The sequence below is a fragment of the Sus scrofa genome, chromosome 6, assembly GCF_000003025.6.
Source record: "Sus scrofa isolate TJ Tabasco breed Duroc chromosome 6, Sscrofa11.1, whole genome shotgun sequence".
Classification (NCBI taxonomy): Eukaryota; Metazoa; Chordata; class Mammalia; order Artiodactyla; family Suidae; genus Sus; species Sus scrofa.
Window position 1 is genome coordinate 152,374,721 of NC_010448.4, and position 16,773 is coordinate 152,391,493.

The 16,773-nt window shown below is 38.0% G+C and overlaps 1 pseudogene; it reads left to right on the forward strand.

Moving 5' to 3' along the window:
- The window catches only part of LOC100525291, a 56,647-nt pseudogene that overhangs the window by 15,150 nt on the left and 24,724 nt on the right, over window positions 1-16,773 (forward strand).

The following is a 16,773-nucleotide window of genomic DNA, read 5'->3' on the forward strand; positions in this document are numbered from 1 at the left end:
CACAACAGCTACTAATACAGGCATTTCTTTCAATGTGTTGTAGACCAGTGGAATCATTTATTCACCACAAATTTGTTACTTAACCTCTATCTCAGTTTAGCAACTATAAGATGGAATGAAGAAGTGTATCTACATAATATTTTCAGAATGTAGCTATTTATGGAGGATGGGATTAAGATGGAAGAATAGAAGTAATGGAGCTCAACTTCTCTCCTAAAAACAACAAAATTTACAACCAAATGCTGAGCAATCTTCAACCAAATGGACCAGAAACTTTCAAAAAGATATCCTACTCCAAAAGACAAAGAGGAAGCCACATCAAGAGGTAGGAGGGGCAATTATGTGATCTAAGCAACTCCATACCTCTGGAGTGGGAAGCCCCACAGACTGGAAAGTAACTGTTTCACAGAAACTCACCTACAGGAGTGAGAGTTCTGAGTCCCACATCAAAATCCCATGTCTGGGGATCTGGCACTGGGAGAAAGCCCCTGGAGCATCTGGCATTGATGGCCAGTGGGGCTTGTGCACAGGAGCTCCACAAGACTGGGGGAAATGGAGACCACATTCTTAAAAGGTGCACACAGACTTGCACGTGCACTGGGTCCCAGGGCAAAGAAAAGTCTCCATAGGAATCTGGGTCAAACCTAACTGCAGTTCTTGGAGGACATCCTGGGAAAACAGGGGTTAATGTGGCTTGTTGTGGGGGAAGGATATTGGAAGCAAAGCTCTCGGGAGCATTCAGCAGTGTGCTTTTCTCTGGTGGTGGCCATTTTGGGGAAATCTGACCTCACCCATCAGTGCTGAGAAGACCCAGGGCAAACAACAATACGGGTGGGATCACAGCCCCGCCCATCAGTAAACAGGCTTCCTAAAGACCCCCCAGACACATGGCCACCTCTAATCTCACCCAGAGACAAAGCCCCACCCACCAGAGGGATTAGAATCAGCTCCACCTACCAGTGGGTAGACATCATTTGCTCCCATCAGGAAGCCTACAACAGGCCCCTGTACCAACTTCATCCACAAGGGGGACAGATACCAGAAGTAAGAGAGGCTACAACTCTATTATCTGTGAAAAGGTCACCACACCAAAAACCTATAAAAATGAAAAGACAGAAAACTATAACTCAGATGAGGGAGAAAGAAAAAAACCCAGAAAATCAGCTAAGCAATGAGGAGATTCTCAGCATCCAGGAAAAAGACTTTAGGCTGTTGATGCTTAAGATGATGCATGACATTGGAAATAAACTGGAGGCAAAGATGGATAACTTACAGGAAACACTAAGTAAAGAGATATAAGATATAAAACTTAAACAAGAATAGATGCAAAGTACATTAACTGAAATAAAATATTCATTAAAAACAGCTAACAGCAGAATACAAGAGGCAGAAGAACGAATAAGTGAGGTGGAGAACAGATCAGTGGAAATCATGAATTTGGAACAGAAAAGAGAAAAAAGATTGAAAACAAATGAAGATAGTCTCAGAGAATTCTGGGACAACGTGAAATGCACCAACATCCGTGTTTTAGGGGTGCCAGAAGGAGAAGAAAGAAGGGGATAGAAAAAATATTCAAAGAGATAATAGCCAAAAACTTCCCTAACATGAGAAAGGAACCACTCACTCAAATCCAGGAAGCATAATGAGTACCATATAAAATAAACCCAAGGAGGAATACCCTGAGACACATATTAATCAAACTGACCAAAATTAAAGACAAAGAGAAAATATGGAAAGCAGCTAGGGAAAAGAAACAAATAACATACAAGGGAACCCTGATAAGGTTATCAGCAGATTTTTTTAGCAGAAACTCTGCAGGCCAGAAGGGAGTGGCATGATATACTTAACGTGATGAAAGGAAAAAAACCTCCAAACAAGATTACTCTACCCTGTAAGGCTCTCATTCAGATTTGAAGGAGAAATCAAAAGCTTCACAGATAAGCAAAAGCTAAGAGAATTCAGCAACACTAAACCAGATTTACAATAAATACCAAAGGAATTTCTATAGACAGAAAAGAAAAGGCCACAACCAGAGACAAGAATACCACAAATGACAAAGCTCACCAGTAAAGGTATATATACAGTAAAGATACGAGATCATCCACTCATAATTGTGCCACCAAAATCAGAAATTGTGAGAAATTGTAAATGCATGACACTGGAGATGAACATGCAATTAAGAGACCAACAACTTAAAACAATCTCCTATATATAGACTTATATCAAAACTTCAGAATAACTGCAAACCAAAAATCTACAATTGATACACAAACAAATAAGAAAAATCAACTCAAATACAACACTAAAGATAGTCATCAAACCACAAGAGGAGAGAACAAGAGAAGAAGGGAAGAAAAAAGAGCAACAAAAACAAATCCAAAACAATTAATAAAATTACAATAAGAACATACATACCAACAATAATTACCATAAATGTTAATGGAATAAACGCCCCAACCAAAAGACACAGACTGGCTGGATGGATACAAAAACAAGACCCATATATATACTATCTTCAAGAGACCCACTTCACTTCTAGGGACACATACAAATTGAAAGTGAGAGGATGGAAGAAAATACTCCATGCAAATGGGAATCAAAAGAAAGTTGGAGTAGCAATACTCATATAAGACAAAATAAACTTTAAAATGAATATTTTAAGAGACAAGGAAGGATACTACATAATGATCAAAGGATCAATCCAAGAAGAAGATATAAAAATTTTAAATATCTACACACCCAACACAGGTTCACCACCATATATAAGGCAACTGCTAACAACCTTAAAAGGACAAATCAACAATAACACAATCATAGTGGGGGACTTTAACACTCCACTTGCAGTAATGGACAGATTATCCAGACAGAAAATCAATAAGGAAACACAGGCCCTGAATGAAGCATTAAAACAGATGGACTTAATAGATATTTATAGGACATTCCATCCAAAAGCAACCAAATACACATTCTTCTCAAGTGCATGGAACACTCTCTAAGATTGATCACATCCTGGGCTACAAATCCAACCTTGGTAACTTTAAGAAAATTGAAATTATATCAAGCACCTTTTCCAACCACAACGCTATACAACTGGAAATCAACAACAAGAAAAAAACTGAAGAAAAAAAAAAAACACAAACACATGGAGACTAAACAACATTCTACTAAACAACCAATGGATTGCTGAAGAAATCAAAGAAGAAATTAAAAAATACCTAGAAGCAAATGACAACAAAGATACGACACTCCAAAATCTCTGGGTTAGAAAAGTTAGCAGAAGGAAAGAAATCATAAAGATCAGAGCAGAAATCAATGAAATAGAAACAAAGAAAACCATAGAAAAGATCAATGAGACAAAAAGCTGGTTCTTTGAAAAGATCAACAAAATTGATAAACCCTTAGCCAGACTTATCAAGAAAAAAGAGAGAGGACTCAAATCAATAAAATTAGAAATGAAAAATGAGAAGTAACAACAGACATCACAGAAATACAAAGAATCATAGGAGACTATTATATGCAACTATACACCAATAAAACAGAAAACCTAGAAGAAATGGAAAAATTCTTAGAAAAGTACAATCTTCCAACACTAAACCAAAATGAAATAGAAAAGATGAATGGACCAATCACAAGTACCGAAATTGAAACTGTGATTTAAAAACTTCCAATAAATAAAAGTCCAGGACCAGATGGCTTCACAGGTGAATTTTATCAAACATTTAGAGAAGAGCTAACACCTATCCCTATGAAAATATTCCAAAAAACTTCAGAGGAAGGAACACTCCAAAACTCATTCTATGAGGCCACCATCACCCTGATACCAAAACCAGACAAAGATACTGCAAAAAAGAAAAGAAAAGAAAAGAAAATTACAGGCCAATTCAACTGATGAACACAGATGCAAAAATCTTCAACAAAATGCTACGAAACCGAATCCAACAATACATTAAAAGGATTGTACATCATGATCAAATGGGATTTATCCCAGAGATGCTAGGATTCTTCAATATCCGCAAATCAATCAGTGTGATACACTACATTAACAAACTGAAAAATAAAAACCATATGATCCTCTCAATAGACGCGGAAAAAGCCTTTGACAAAATCCAACACCCATTTCTTATAATAACCTTTCAGAAAGTGGGCATAGCAGCAACCTACTTCAACATAATAAAGTCCATATATGACAAACGCACAGCTAACATCATTCTCAATGGTGAAAAGCTGAAAGAATTCCCACTGAGATAAGGAACAAGACAAGGATGTCCACTCTTGCAGCTACTATTCAACATAGTTTTGGAAATCCCAGCCATGGCAATCAAATAAGAAAAAGAAATAAAAGGAATCCAAATTGGAAAGGAAGAAGTAAAACTATCACTTTTTGCAGATGACATGATACTATACCTAGAGAATCCTAAAGAAGCTACCAGAAAACTGTTAGAGCTCATCCATGAATTTGGCAAAGTCACAGGATACAAAATTAATACACAGAAATCAAAATTAATACACAATGGCATTTCTATATACTGACAACGAAAGATCAGAAAGAGAAATTAGGGAAGCAATTCCATTTACCATCACATCCAAAAGAATTAAATACCTGGGAGTAAACCTACCTAAAGATACAAAAGACCTATACTCTGAAAATTATAAGACACTGATGAAAGAAATCAAAGATGAGAAAAATAGATGGAAAGGCATACCATGCTGTTGGATTGGAAGAGTCAATATTATCAAAATGACTCTACTACCAAGGCAATCTACAGATTCAAAGCAATCCCTATCAAATTACCAAGGACATTTTTCACAAAACTCAAACAAAATATTTCAAAGTTTGTTTGGAGGCACAAAAGACCCAGAATAGCCAAAGCCATCGTGAGAAAGAAAAATGGAGCTGGAGGAATCAGGCTGCCTGATTTCAGACTATACTACAAAGCTACAGTCATCAAAATTGTATGGTACTGGCTCAAGATTGAAATATAGATCAGTGAAACAGCACAGAAAGCCCAGAATTAAACCCATGCACCTACAGCCATCTAATCTATGACAAAGGAGGCAAGAATATACAATGGAAAAAAGACAGCCTGTTCAATAAATGGTGCTGGGAAAACTGGACAGCCACATGAAAAAGAATGAAATTAGAACACTTCCTAACACCAAACACAAAAATAAACTCAAAATGGATTAAAGACCTAGATATAAGACCAGATACTATAAAACTCTTAGAGGAAAACATGGGCCAAACACTCTCTGACATAAAAGACAGCAACATCTTCTCAGATCCACCTCTTAGAATAATGACAATAAAAACAAAAATAAATAAATGGGATTTAAAGTTTCTGCACAGCAAAGGAAACCCTAAACAAAATGAAAAGACAACCCACAGAATGGGAGAAAATCTTTGCAAATGAATCAACTTACAAGGGATTAATCTCCAAAATTTATACACTCCTCCTACCACTCAATACCAAAACAATAAACAACCCCATCAAAAAATTAGCAGAAGATCTAAACAGTTCTCCAAAGAAGACATACAGATGGCCAAAAAAACACATGGAAAGATGTTCAACATCACTCATCATTAGAGAAATGCAAATCCAAACCACTATGAGGTACCACCTTACACCAGCCAGAATGGCCATCATCAAAACACCTACAAACAATAAGTGCTGGAGAGGGTGTGGAGAAAAAGGAACCCTACGACACTGTTGGTGGGATTGTAAATTGGTTCAACCACTGTGGAACACAGTATGGAGAGTCCTCAGAAAACTAAACATAGAACTACCATTTGATCCACAATCCCGCTCCTGGGCATCTATCCAGAGAAAACCATCACCATGACTCAAAAAGACACATGTACTCCAGTGTTCATTTCAGCACTATATGCAATAGCCAAGACATGGAAACAACCTAAATGTCCTTTGACAGAGGAGTGGGATCAAGAAGATGTGGTGCATATACACAATGGAATATTACTCTGCCATTAAAAGGAAAGAAATACTGGCAATTGCAGCAACATGGGCGGACCTAGAAATTATCATGCTAAGTGAAGTCAGTCAGACAGTGAGACACCAACATCAAATGCTATCACTTACATGTGGAATCTAAAAAAAGGACACAATGAACTTCTTTGCAGAACAGATACTGACTCATAGACTTTGAAAAACTTATGGTTTCCACATGAGACAGTTTGGGGGTGGAGGGATGCACTGGGGGTTGTGGGATGGAAATCCTCTAAAACTGGATTGTGATGATCATTGTACAACCATCAATGTAATAAATTCATTGAGTAATAAAAAAAAAGACACATCAAGAAGATCACAGTCTGAACCAGGAAGCAGGTACTCACCAGACTCTGAATCTGCCAGTGCCTTCATCTTGAGCTTCTCAGCCTCCAGAACTGTGAGAAATAAATTTGTTTATGACAAAAAAGTAGCAATTTATGTAAAGATGCAAGCACGATTCGTGGCACATAGCAAGCACTCAAGAAATATCAGGTGCTGCTGTTTCAATCCTTCCGTGAGAAGGTGGTTAAAAGCTCGAAGCTCAGGAGTCTCCTGTGCTCTCTTGAGATGCAATGAAACCATAAACCCTAGAGCCGCCAGGGTCTCAGGGAGAGGTGGACTTTCTAAATAGCTGCTAAAAACTCTCCTAGGCTGGCTTTTCCAAGAGCCAAGCCTGTTTTCCAGGGAATCAGGCCCCCGGCTTCTGGTGGGTGGCAGCCTGACTGGTTGGGGATATAGGGTAAGGAGCGGACCAGATGGGGGCGTGTTGGGAAATGCAGCAGGAGGAGGTGCTTTGGGAAGACCCAGACCAGTGTGGCAAACCAGGCATCATTTGGAGCCAGGAGGGCCCAGGGTAGGACCACTGGGTGTTGGGGGTGGGGACAGGGCGGAGCAGGCCCATGGGCGGGGTCTGAGGGAAAGGGGCAGAGCGAGGGAAGGTGGGTGGTGCTGAGAACTCAGAGGCAAAGACTCCGGGGGACAGTCCCTGGCTCAGTTCTCAGAAGAGAAGAGATCCCAGCCATGCTCCCGGTCTTGGGCTCCCTGGTGGGGGCGCTCTGGACCTCACTCCATACCCACACGCTTCTGTTGAGTGCTGTAGCCCTTCTCTTCTTTGCTGATTTTATCAAAAGGCAGCGCCCAAAGAACTACCCACCTGGGCCACCAAGCCTGCCCTTCATAGGCAACTACTTCTATCTGGACTATAAGCAGTGGCACCTTTCACTTCAGCAGGTAGGAGCAGACAAAGGTGCCCGACTGCATCCTGACCCTAATCTCCAGGACAAGGGCCGTTCTGGGTGGTGAAGGTGGGAGGATGGGGGCCTCTGACTCTAAAGTGGAAACCCAGCCCATGCACACCAGGCTTTGAGCCTTGATGTCCTCATCATCCACTGGCATGATTCCGTTTACTCTATCTAGGGGTGAAACATTGTTGAGTGTTTACTCTTTAAATGTGCCAGACATGATACGTTTTTAAGTCATTTTATTGTGTGCCTTTTTACACATTATAGGCACATCCTATTTATAATATGATGATCTTGCCTATTTAATATTATTGTGCTGGAGGTAGGGGGATGCTATACTTTCCCTCTTGGAGGCTCCATTTCCCATGTGAAAATGGTGATATCATACCTAAATCCTCCCCACTTTTCAACCAAATTCCTTCCATCCCCGCAAGGACTGGGCCCCTTGTTTTCAGCCTCCTCACCCTACAACCCCTCTCACTAAAGTGGTCATTTTTCAATGTCATTCCTCTGCTTAGACTTTCTTAGTGCTTCCTGCTTCTTCCCAGAATTCATACTGGGTAGAGAGCTGCTTGAAATGCTTCTTGCAGCCTCTTTTCACTCCTTTGTAATCATCTCCCAACAGGAATTCCTTAACCATGGCCACTCTGAGTTCCTTAAAATTCCCTGGAGCATCCAACACTTTATCCGGACCCTTCAGCTCCTTCCCTGCCTCTCAGCACAGGTGCCTTGCTAATAGACTGCACAGTGATATACAGTTATAAACATCAAATGAACAGTGAATGTTAAATGTTAACATGGCTTATTGTAGGTGCCCTCAAAATAATAGTCTCCCCTTAGAAATGTCTGGAGCACTTTAAAAAAAAAAAAAAGCCCATAATGTAAACTCAAGTTCAGATGGAGGAGGTTTTATCACTTTCTAGGAAAAAAAACACATATTACCACTAAGTGACAGAGTTAGTCCCAGAATTTTAAAGCTAGGCTCCTAAACCTGAACCTTTGTTTAGTAAATGTATTGTTTAATTTTCAAGTATTGAGAGTTTCCTGTTTTCTTTCTGTTAATGATTTCCACTTTGAATCTATTGTGGTCAGAGGTCATATTTTGAATGATTTTAACTTTTAAAAAACATGGAGTTTGATTTTTTAACTCAAGATACAGTTTTATGTATTCTTGGGAAAAAAATGTATTCTGTTATGTGGGGTGGCATGTTCTATACTATATGTCAGTTAGATCTTATTAGGGGATTGTGTTCTTCAGTTCTTCCATATCCCTGTTGACTTCTTAACTACTGATTCTAGCAATTACTAGGAGAGGCTTGTTGACATCTCCAACTGTAATTGTTTTCTATGTCTCTAGTCAGTTCTGGTTGTTTTCATTTATGCATTTGGCAGCTCTTTTATTTGGTACATACAATTTAATATTGTTATGTCATCTTGTAGAATTGGCTGGTGGGCTCTTTATTATGTAATATCCATTTACTTCTGATGAATTTCTTTGCTTGAACTATATCTGATAACCACGACAGCTATCTTTTGATTAGTGTTTGCATGGTATATGTTTCTCTCTTCTTTTACTTTTAACCTACTTATATGGTTATATTTAAAATGATTTAGTAGGGCTCATTTTTTTCATTCTGCTAACCTCTCTCTTTTAATTGGTAAATTTAGATCATATATATTTAATGTAATTATGGATATGTTAACACAAATACCACATTATTATTGCTTTCTATCTCACTTTTATTTCTCTGTTCCATTTTTTGTCTTCCTGTGGGTCACTTGAACATTTTTTTTAAGATTTCCATTTTAATTTATCTACAGTGTTTTTGAGTATGTCTCTTTGTATTGTTTTAAGGCGTAGTTGTAAAGATTACATGCTATGCATACATAGCTTATTGCAGTAAGTATCAACATTTTACCATTTCAAGTGAAAAGTAGACATCTTAAAACTTTTTAGGTCCCATTACCCTCCCCACTTTATAATTGTCTTAAATACTATCTCTGCCTACACTGAGAATCACCTCAGGCTGTATTATGATTTTACTTTTACCTGTCAAACACAATTTTTAAATTTTAGAAGAGAATAACAGTCTACTATATTTACACATGAATTTACATTTTCCATTGCTCTTTCTTTCCTAACTGAAGAACTTTCTTTAGTCATTTTTTTAAAACTGGCAAAAAAAAAGAGAAAGAGAGAGAGAGAGAGAGACGGAGTTCCTTTTGTGGCTCAGTGGTTAATGAATCTGACTAGGAACCATGAGGTTGCAGGTTTGATCCCTGACCTCGCTCAGTGGGTTGAGGATCTGGCGTTGCCATGAGCTGTGGTGTAGGTCGCAGACATGGCTTGGATCCCGAGTTGCTGTGGCTGTGGCATAGGCCAGCGGCTACAGCTCCGATTCGACCCCTAGCCTGGGAACCTCCATATGCCGCGGGAGCTGGCCCTAGAAAAAGGCAAAAAAAAAAAAAAAAAAAAAAAAAGGAAAGAGAGAGAGAAAAAGTCTTCAAAAATGTCTTTGTTTCACCTTCATTTCTGAAATATAGTGTCACTGGATATAGAATTCCAGGTTAACAGTTCCTTTTACTCAACACGTAAAATGTGCTACTTCTTTTTGGCCTCCCTAGTTCCTGATGAGAATTATGTTGTGATTTGAATTATTGTTTCCCATAAATAAAAAGTTATTTTCCCATGTATGCATTCAAGAAATTCTTTGTTTTATGATTCAGAGATTTAATTATGATATGTCCTGGAGTTGAATTATTTGGATTTATTGACTTCACTCATGGCTTTTTGGATCTGTAGGATTTTCTGCTACACATAGTCCCTTTACTACAGATTAGGGGTGATAGTCACAATTCTGCTCTCAGACTCAGCAGGGGAGGGGCATTACCTTGTAGTTTCAGAGGTCAGATGAGACAGGTTTCATACATATTCCTCAACACCTAGGCACCCATCAAGGTGGGGAGGGTAACAGCTGTTTCATGGTTTTGCCTCCAGAATAGGAAGGCAAAAAAGTTTAAAGATTCTATGCTAGTGGGTCACAGCTTTTCTGATCCTTTTATAAAGTGACAGCAGAATTTTATTGGAGTTCTTTTTCATCTGTGCCAATTAATATCATGAATAGTAGGAGAAATAAAATGGGGCGCTTTTACTCACTGTTATCTGGAATCAGGAATTTGACCTGTGTCCTTATTTTACCACCAAGAGATATGACTCCAGGGTTTAAATCATTTGCCTAACATATCCTCGGGGATGAAACTGAGACTAGAATCTTATCCCTGGCTCAAAGTTTATCCATCAGAATTGTTAAATTTTTTAAGTTGTATTTTTATTATTAAATGCATATCATTACATTGATGGTTGTACAATGATCATCACAATCCAGTTTTAGAGGATTTCCATCCCACAACCCCCAGTGCATCCCTCCACCCCCAAACTGTCTCGTTTGGAAACCATAAGTTTTTCAAAGTCTGTGAGTCAGTATCTGTTCTGCAAAGAAGTTCATTGTGTCCTTTTTTTTAGATTCCACATGTAAGTGATAGCATATGATGTTGGTGTCTCACTATCTGACTAACTTCTCTGCCCATGTTGCTGCAATTGCCAGTATTTCTTTCCTTTTAATGGCAGAGTAATATTCCATTGTGTATATGCACCACATCTTCTTGATCCCACTCCTCTGTCAAAGGACATTTAGGTTGTTTCCATGTCTTGGCTATTGCATATAGTGCTGAAATGAACACTGGAGTACATGTGTCTTTTTGAGTCATGGTTTTCTCTGGATAGATGCCCAGGAGCGGGATTTCTGGATCAAATGGTAGTTCTATGTTTAGTTTTCTGAGGACTCTCCATACTGTGTTCCACAGTGGTTGCACCAATTTACAATCCCACCAAGAGTGTAATAGGGTTCCTTTTTCTCCACACCCTCTCCAGCATCTATTGTTTGTATATTTCTTTTTTTGTCTTTTTGTCTTTTTTTTTTTTTTTTAGAGCCACACCTGCAGCATGTGGAGGTTCCCAGACCAGGGGTCTGATTGGAGCTGTAGCTGCTGGCCTATGCCACAGCCACAGCAACTCAGGATCCGAGCTGCATCTGCTACCTACACCACAGTTCACAGCAATGCCAGATCCTTAACCCACTGAGCAAGCACAGGGATCAAACCCACAGCCTCACGGTTCCTAGTCGGATTCGTTTCTGCTGTGCCACAATGGGAACTCCTGTTTGTAGATTTTCTGATGATGGCCATTCTGGCTGGTGTAAGGTGGTACCTCATAGTGGTTTGGATTTGCATTTCTCTGGTAATGAGTGACATTGAACATCTATTCATGTGCTTTTTGGCCATCTGTATGTCTTCTTTGGAGAACTGTCTGTTTAGATCTTCTGCCCATTTTTTGATAGGGTTGTTTGGTGCTTTTTTTTTGGTATTGAGCTGCAGAAGGTGTTTATAAATTTTGGAGATTAATCCCTTGTAAGTTGATTCATTTGCAAATATTTTCTCCCATTCTGTGGACTGTCTTTTCATTTTGTTTAGGGTTTCCTTTGCTGTGCAGAAACTTTTAAGTTTAATTAAGTCTCATTTGCTTATTTTTCTTTTTATTGTCATTCTCTAGGAGGTGGATCTGAGAAGACATTGCTGTGGTTTATGTCAGAGAGTGTTTGGCCCATGTTTTCCTCTAAGAGTTTTATAGTATCTGGTCTTATATCTAGGTCTTTAATCCATTTTGAGTTTATTTTTGTGTTTGGTGTTAGGAGGTGTTCTAATTTCATTCTTTTCCATGTGGCTGTCCAGTTTTCCCAGCACCATTTATTGAACAGACTGTCTTCTCCATTGTATATTCTTGCCTCCTTTGTCATAGATTAGATGGCTGTAGGTGCATGGGTTTAATTCTGGGCTTTCTGTGCTGTTTCACTGATCTATATTTCAATCTTGAGCCAGTACCATACAATTTTGATGACTGTAGCTTTGTAGTATAGTCTGAGGTGCCTAACACATAGTTAATACTTATTTCTGTATCTACCACACTCTTCCCCTTTCTTCAAAAGTTTGTAGTAACAAACTCAAGGGAAGTCAGTTGTTGATTGTATACCAGGTGTCACCTGTCTGGCCTGACAGCTGCCTGGGCTCCATCAGTCTGCTCTCTGCCCACTTTCCCTGCCTTCCTTTGTCCATATCTTACTAGAATCATTTTGCTAAAATACACTCTCAAATATATCAATAACTATAAATAATTTTTTTTTGCTTTTAGTATTATGGTTATTTATAACCACAGTCCTAAAGATGGGAGCTAGTAATATCCCCTATTTTATAGATTTGGAAACTGAGACACAAGGAAGTTCAATAACTTGACCAAAAAAAATCACATAGTAACAAGCTAAAAACTTAATGCAAATGGATTTGTATGACTTTAAAATCCAAGCACTCACCAAATTACTTCTCCTATTCAAATTTCTAATTGCAAATAAAACAATATCCAGAATATTTCATTGGCATTAGGATATCCTTATTCCAGCTCACATTACCATGCCAGCCTTGTCTCCCATCTCTCTACTCAAATGAGAGCTATATTTTCCAGAAAACTATCATAGTCCCTGTTCCTTATATGCTTCCTAACTTTCTCCCATTTAATGATTTATAGTACAGAATGGTATATTAAGAATTGCTTATGAATCTGTATAGTGCATTAGATTGCACGTATCTTAAACTTAAGGACCTATTCCTCTAGCATCTGGCCCTGACCTACCACAAGGTTAGTGGTCTTTAATGAACTCTATACTCTAGTTAAACAGGAGCGCTCACTTGTTACTGAAAGCCCACATTTTTCCGGTCTTTGCATTTGTGTGTGTGCTATTCACACAGCCTAAAACATCTTTGCCTTCACAATACATGTCCTTTGCTGACATCCTGACCTTCATTTAGGATATGGCCCAAATATCATCTCCTCCTCTTAGAACTTTTCTCCCATCTCTTCTTTCAATAGTTTCATGCCCCTTGATCCAACAATATAACATAAATCATCTTCTGCTGTATTGGTTTTTTCTGTAGTCAGCCTCTTTCAGGAGACTTCGACACTTTAGGAAAACAACATACATATGATATGTTTATTGCCCCCAGGTATTACATAGCAGTATCAGAAGGTGCCTGGTAACTTTGAAACATTTCATAAAAACATTTCATAAAAACCTGTTGGATTGAATTAGAATTTGATTCCCACAGACAGTTCTCAGAAACCTATATAACCCCAGGAACTACCTGTGAAGCCAGGAAACTTACCATTAGTTCATGGGACTCTGGTGAACCCCTACATGTTTGTATAACTGTATTCATGGTATAGGATTTTCCTGGAGAGCCAATCCATAACAGAGACTAGACTGTCAAATGTTTTTATGACTCAAAAAAGGCAGGGACTGCTGTTACAAACTTTATTCCATATTTCCTTAGGTTTTCTTTCCCTTTCTTTCTTTCCTTCCTTCCTTCCTTCCTTCCTTTATTAAACAGAAATACTTGTGGGAATAATACAAAGTACTGTATAAAATATGTGATTGACAAGAACCTACTCTATAGCACAGGAAAATCTTCTCAATAATTTGTAATAACCTATATGGAAAAACGAATGAATATATTTATATGTATGACTGATTCATTTTGCTGTACACCTGAAAGTAATATAATATTAAAAAAGACAGAAGTGCTTTTTAACTATAAAAGCAATACAAATTCATTGAGTGAGACAATATTTGAAAACACAATTTAGTGAGAGGGAGAGAATCTTAACCTTCTATATGCCTAACTCCCTTCCCATACACACACAGTGCTCAGTGCTCATGAGTGATCAGAGAAACAGACCCTGTCAACAACTGCTACTGGGAATGAGAACTGGTACACTGTGCCTTTTCTCATTTTCCTCTTTTGGTGTCTTTGTTCTGTTGAGTTTTGAGTTTAAGAACTTAGATTAAGTAGAATCTCATTCAGTTTTATGTCTCCTGGTTCAATGTCTTGTCACCCCAACTCTCAACTTCTAACTTTTTGATCTCATCATTTATTTTGTTCCACTTTGTTATGTAAGTACTGAATCCTACATTTGGAATTTTTACCCATCATACATCATATGAAAATTTCTGCCTCATAATACTTTTCTTTGCCTTTTATAACTACTATGCTAATCCTTTGCGCTTTCATTTTCTATTTTCATTCCAATTTTAAGCCTGTTTTAAATCTGAACAACCTTATTTTTAACCTCTTGGTTCCCTTATACGGTCCCATTTTTAGTGACTTTGGTGTTGTACATTGAAAAGTATTATCTACCTTCTAAAGTCTTCTGAGATGATTGTGGGTCATCCATTTACCTCCATGTAAACAGTTGGAACAGTGACTGGTACCGGGCTCTAGAATTGCTAGACAGCACCATTGTTGTACCAAGGCTGCAGGAGGTCATGTGACCTACCCATGTTTACACAGTTGATCATATCATAAAAGTTCCTTCTGCTATGACTAATTTTCCTTATGAAAGTAGAGTAAAATCATTACTACCATAGAGTTGTTATGAGGTAAAAGAAGATATTACATGAAATGTGCTTAACATTTTCCTGTTGAAGAGGCCTCAGAGGCCTGGTAGAGATTTGTCACCTGCATGACCTCACTCTGGATATTTGATAAGTATTCACCTCACTCAATGATGGGATGTGTTTTTTTAGCAGAGGAAGAGACCATGTGTTCTCCTCCTCTCTTTCTGCTTCCCTTTTAAATCCCTTCTCCTAGTGCATCTGCTTCTTCCTGCTGATAATATGATCTGCCTGTTTCCTTCTCTCTGTTATTAAGGTTGTGCCCCACTAGGTGTCTCAAGCCTTTCATCTACGTTAGAAGAGCTGGGCATAAATAATTAAAATGACTATTGAATAAACTTACACATTTAAAAATTGAGTGAAAAATTCAAATCTACTCCTCTACCAAAATGCCATTTTTTTCAAGCTGCTTCTCAATTTCTCTTTGAAGTGTTTTATCCATTAGCTCTTCATCCATTAACTCTATTATCTGCCATGTGAAGCCTGGTGCTAGACAAACATTGATATAACAGTGAGGAGGGCAGTCAAAAATCCTTGTTTTTCTGTAACTTACATTCTATTCAGGAAAATAGGATCCATTATTCTAATAATTTAAGACCTTAATATTATTGAAGATAAGAGCATGTTGCTCTTATCTAGTCTTGAGACTCAGGAAAATCTAGTGTAAGTGACATTTAGTTTAATGAAGTGAGGAAGCATCAGATAGTACGAACAGAATATGAAAATGCTCTGAGGTAGGAGAAGGGCAATGAACTGAGGAATTGAAAGGTGGCCAGTATAGCAAACAGGGAATAAGTGGAGTTATTAATGAGATTTGAAGTGGCTGAGTTTGACCAGGAATAGTTCATGCAAATTCTTATTAAGTATGTTGCTTTTTATCCTAATAACAATGTGTACTTACATAGTACACATTAAAGACTTATCTAGCCTGCCATGTCAAGAATTCAGTAAAGCAAGAGAGTACTGTAGCATTTTAGGTTAGAGAAGGTATGCGACTTGGATTAGGGAGGGGTCAAGAAATGGCATTACAGTTGGTTAGACCAGGACAAGTGGCCATAAATATACATGGATTTAAAACATTCAGGAGGAAAATATAGTAACATTATGACCTAGACAGGGGGAGAATGAGGTTTTGAGGCAGACACCGAAATGCATAGGTAAAGAAAAGAAGGACATTTAGAGGAAGTCAAGGCTGGCTTGGATGAGGATTGTATGGGAGACACCATGAATTCAGTCATCTATATGCTTAATTTGAAATGCCTTTAAATCAGCCGAGTCAATACACACATATATACAATCTAGAGTGAGAGAAAGAAATAGAAGTTTACTATTAGTAGATGTCATTTCCAATTTTACAATTTAATGAGTTTTCCCAGAAGTGGATGGTAGGGTAGAAAGAGAAGAATCTTCAGTCCTTGAAGAACTTGAATCTTGAAAAACTGAATCATTTCAAAATCTGATAGAAGGAGAGGAAGTAACAAAATATATAGTAAATTCTCTGCAGTCAGAGAATTAGGAGGAGAATCCAGAGAGTGTTGTGTGCTGAGCTGCACTGATAAAAATGTTTCAAGAAGTGCAAGTCTCAAGACACCATAAAACTCCTTAGAAGAGAACATAGGGAAAACATTCTCTGATGTAAGTCATACCACTGCATTCTGATGTCAGACTCTCAAGGCAACAGAAATGAAAGTAAAAATAAACAAATGGGTCCTAATCAAACTTATAAGCTTTTGCATAGCAAAGGAAACCATAAACAAAACAAAGAGACCCTATGGACTAGGAATAATATTTGCAAATGATGCAACAAATAAGGGTTTAATTTCCAAAATATGCAACAGCTCATACAGTTCAATAACAATAACAACAACAAAATCACTAAACAACCCAATCAAAAAAAATATTCAATATTGTGATAAACCATAATGGAAAAGAATATGAAATAGAAATTATGTATAACTGAATCACTGT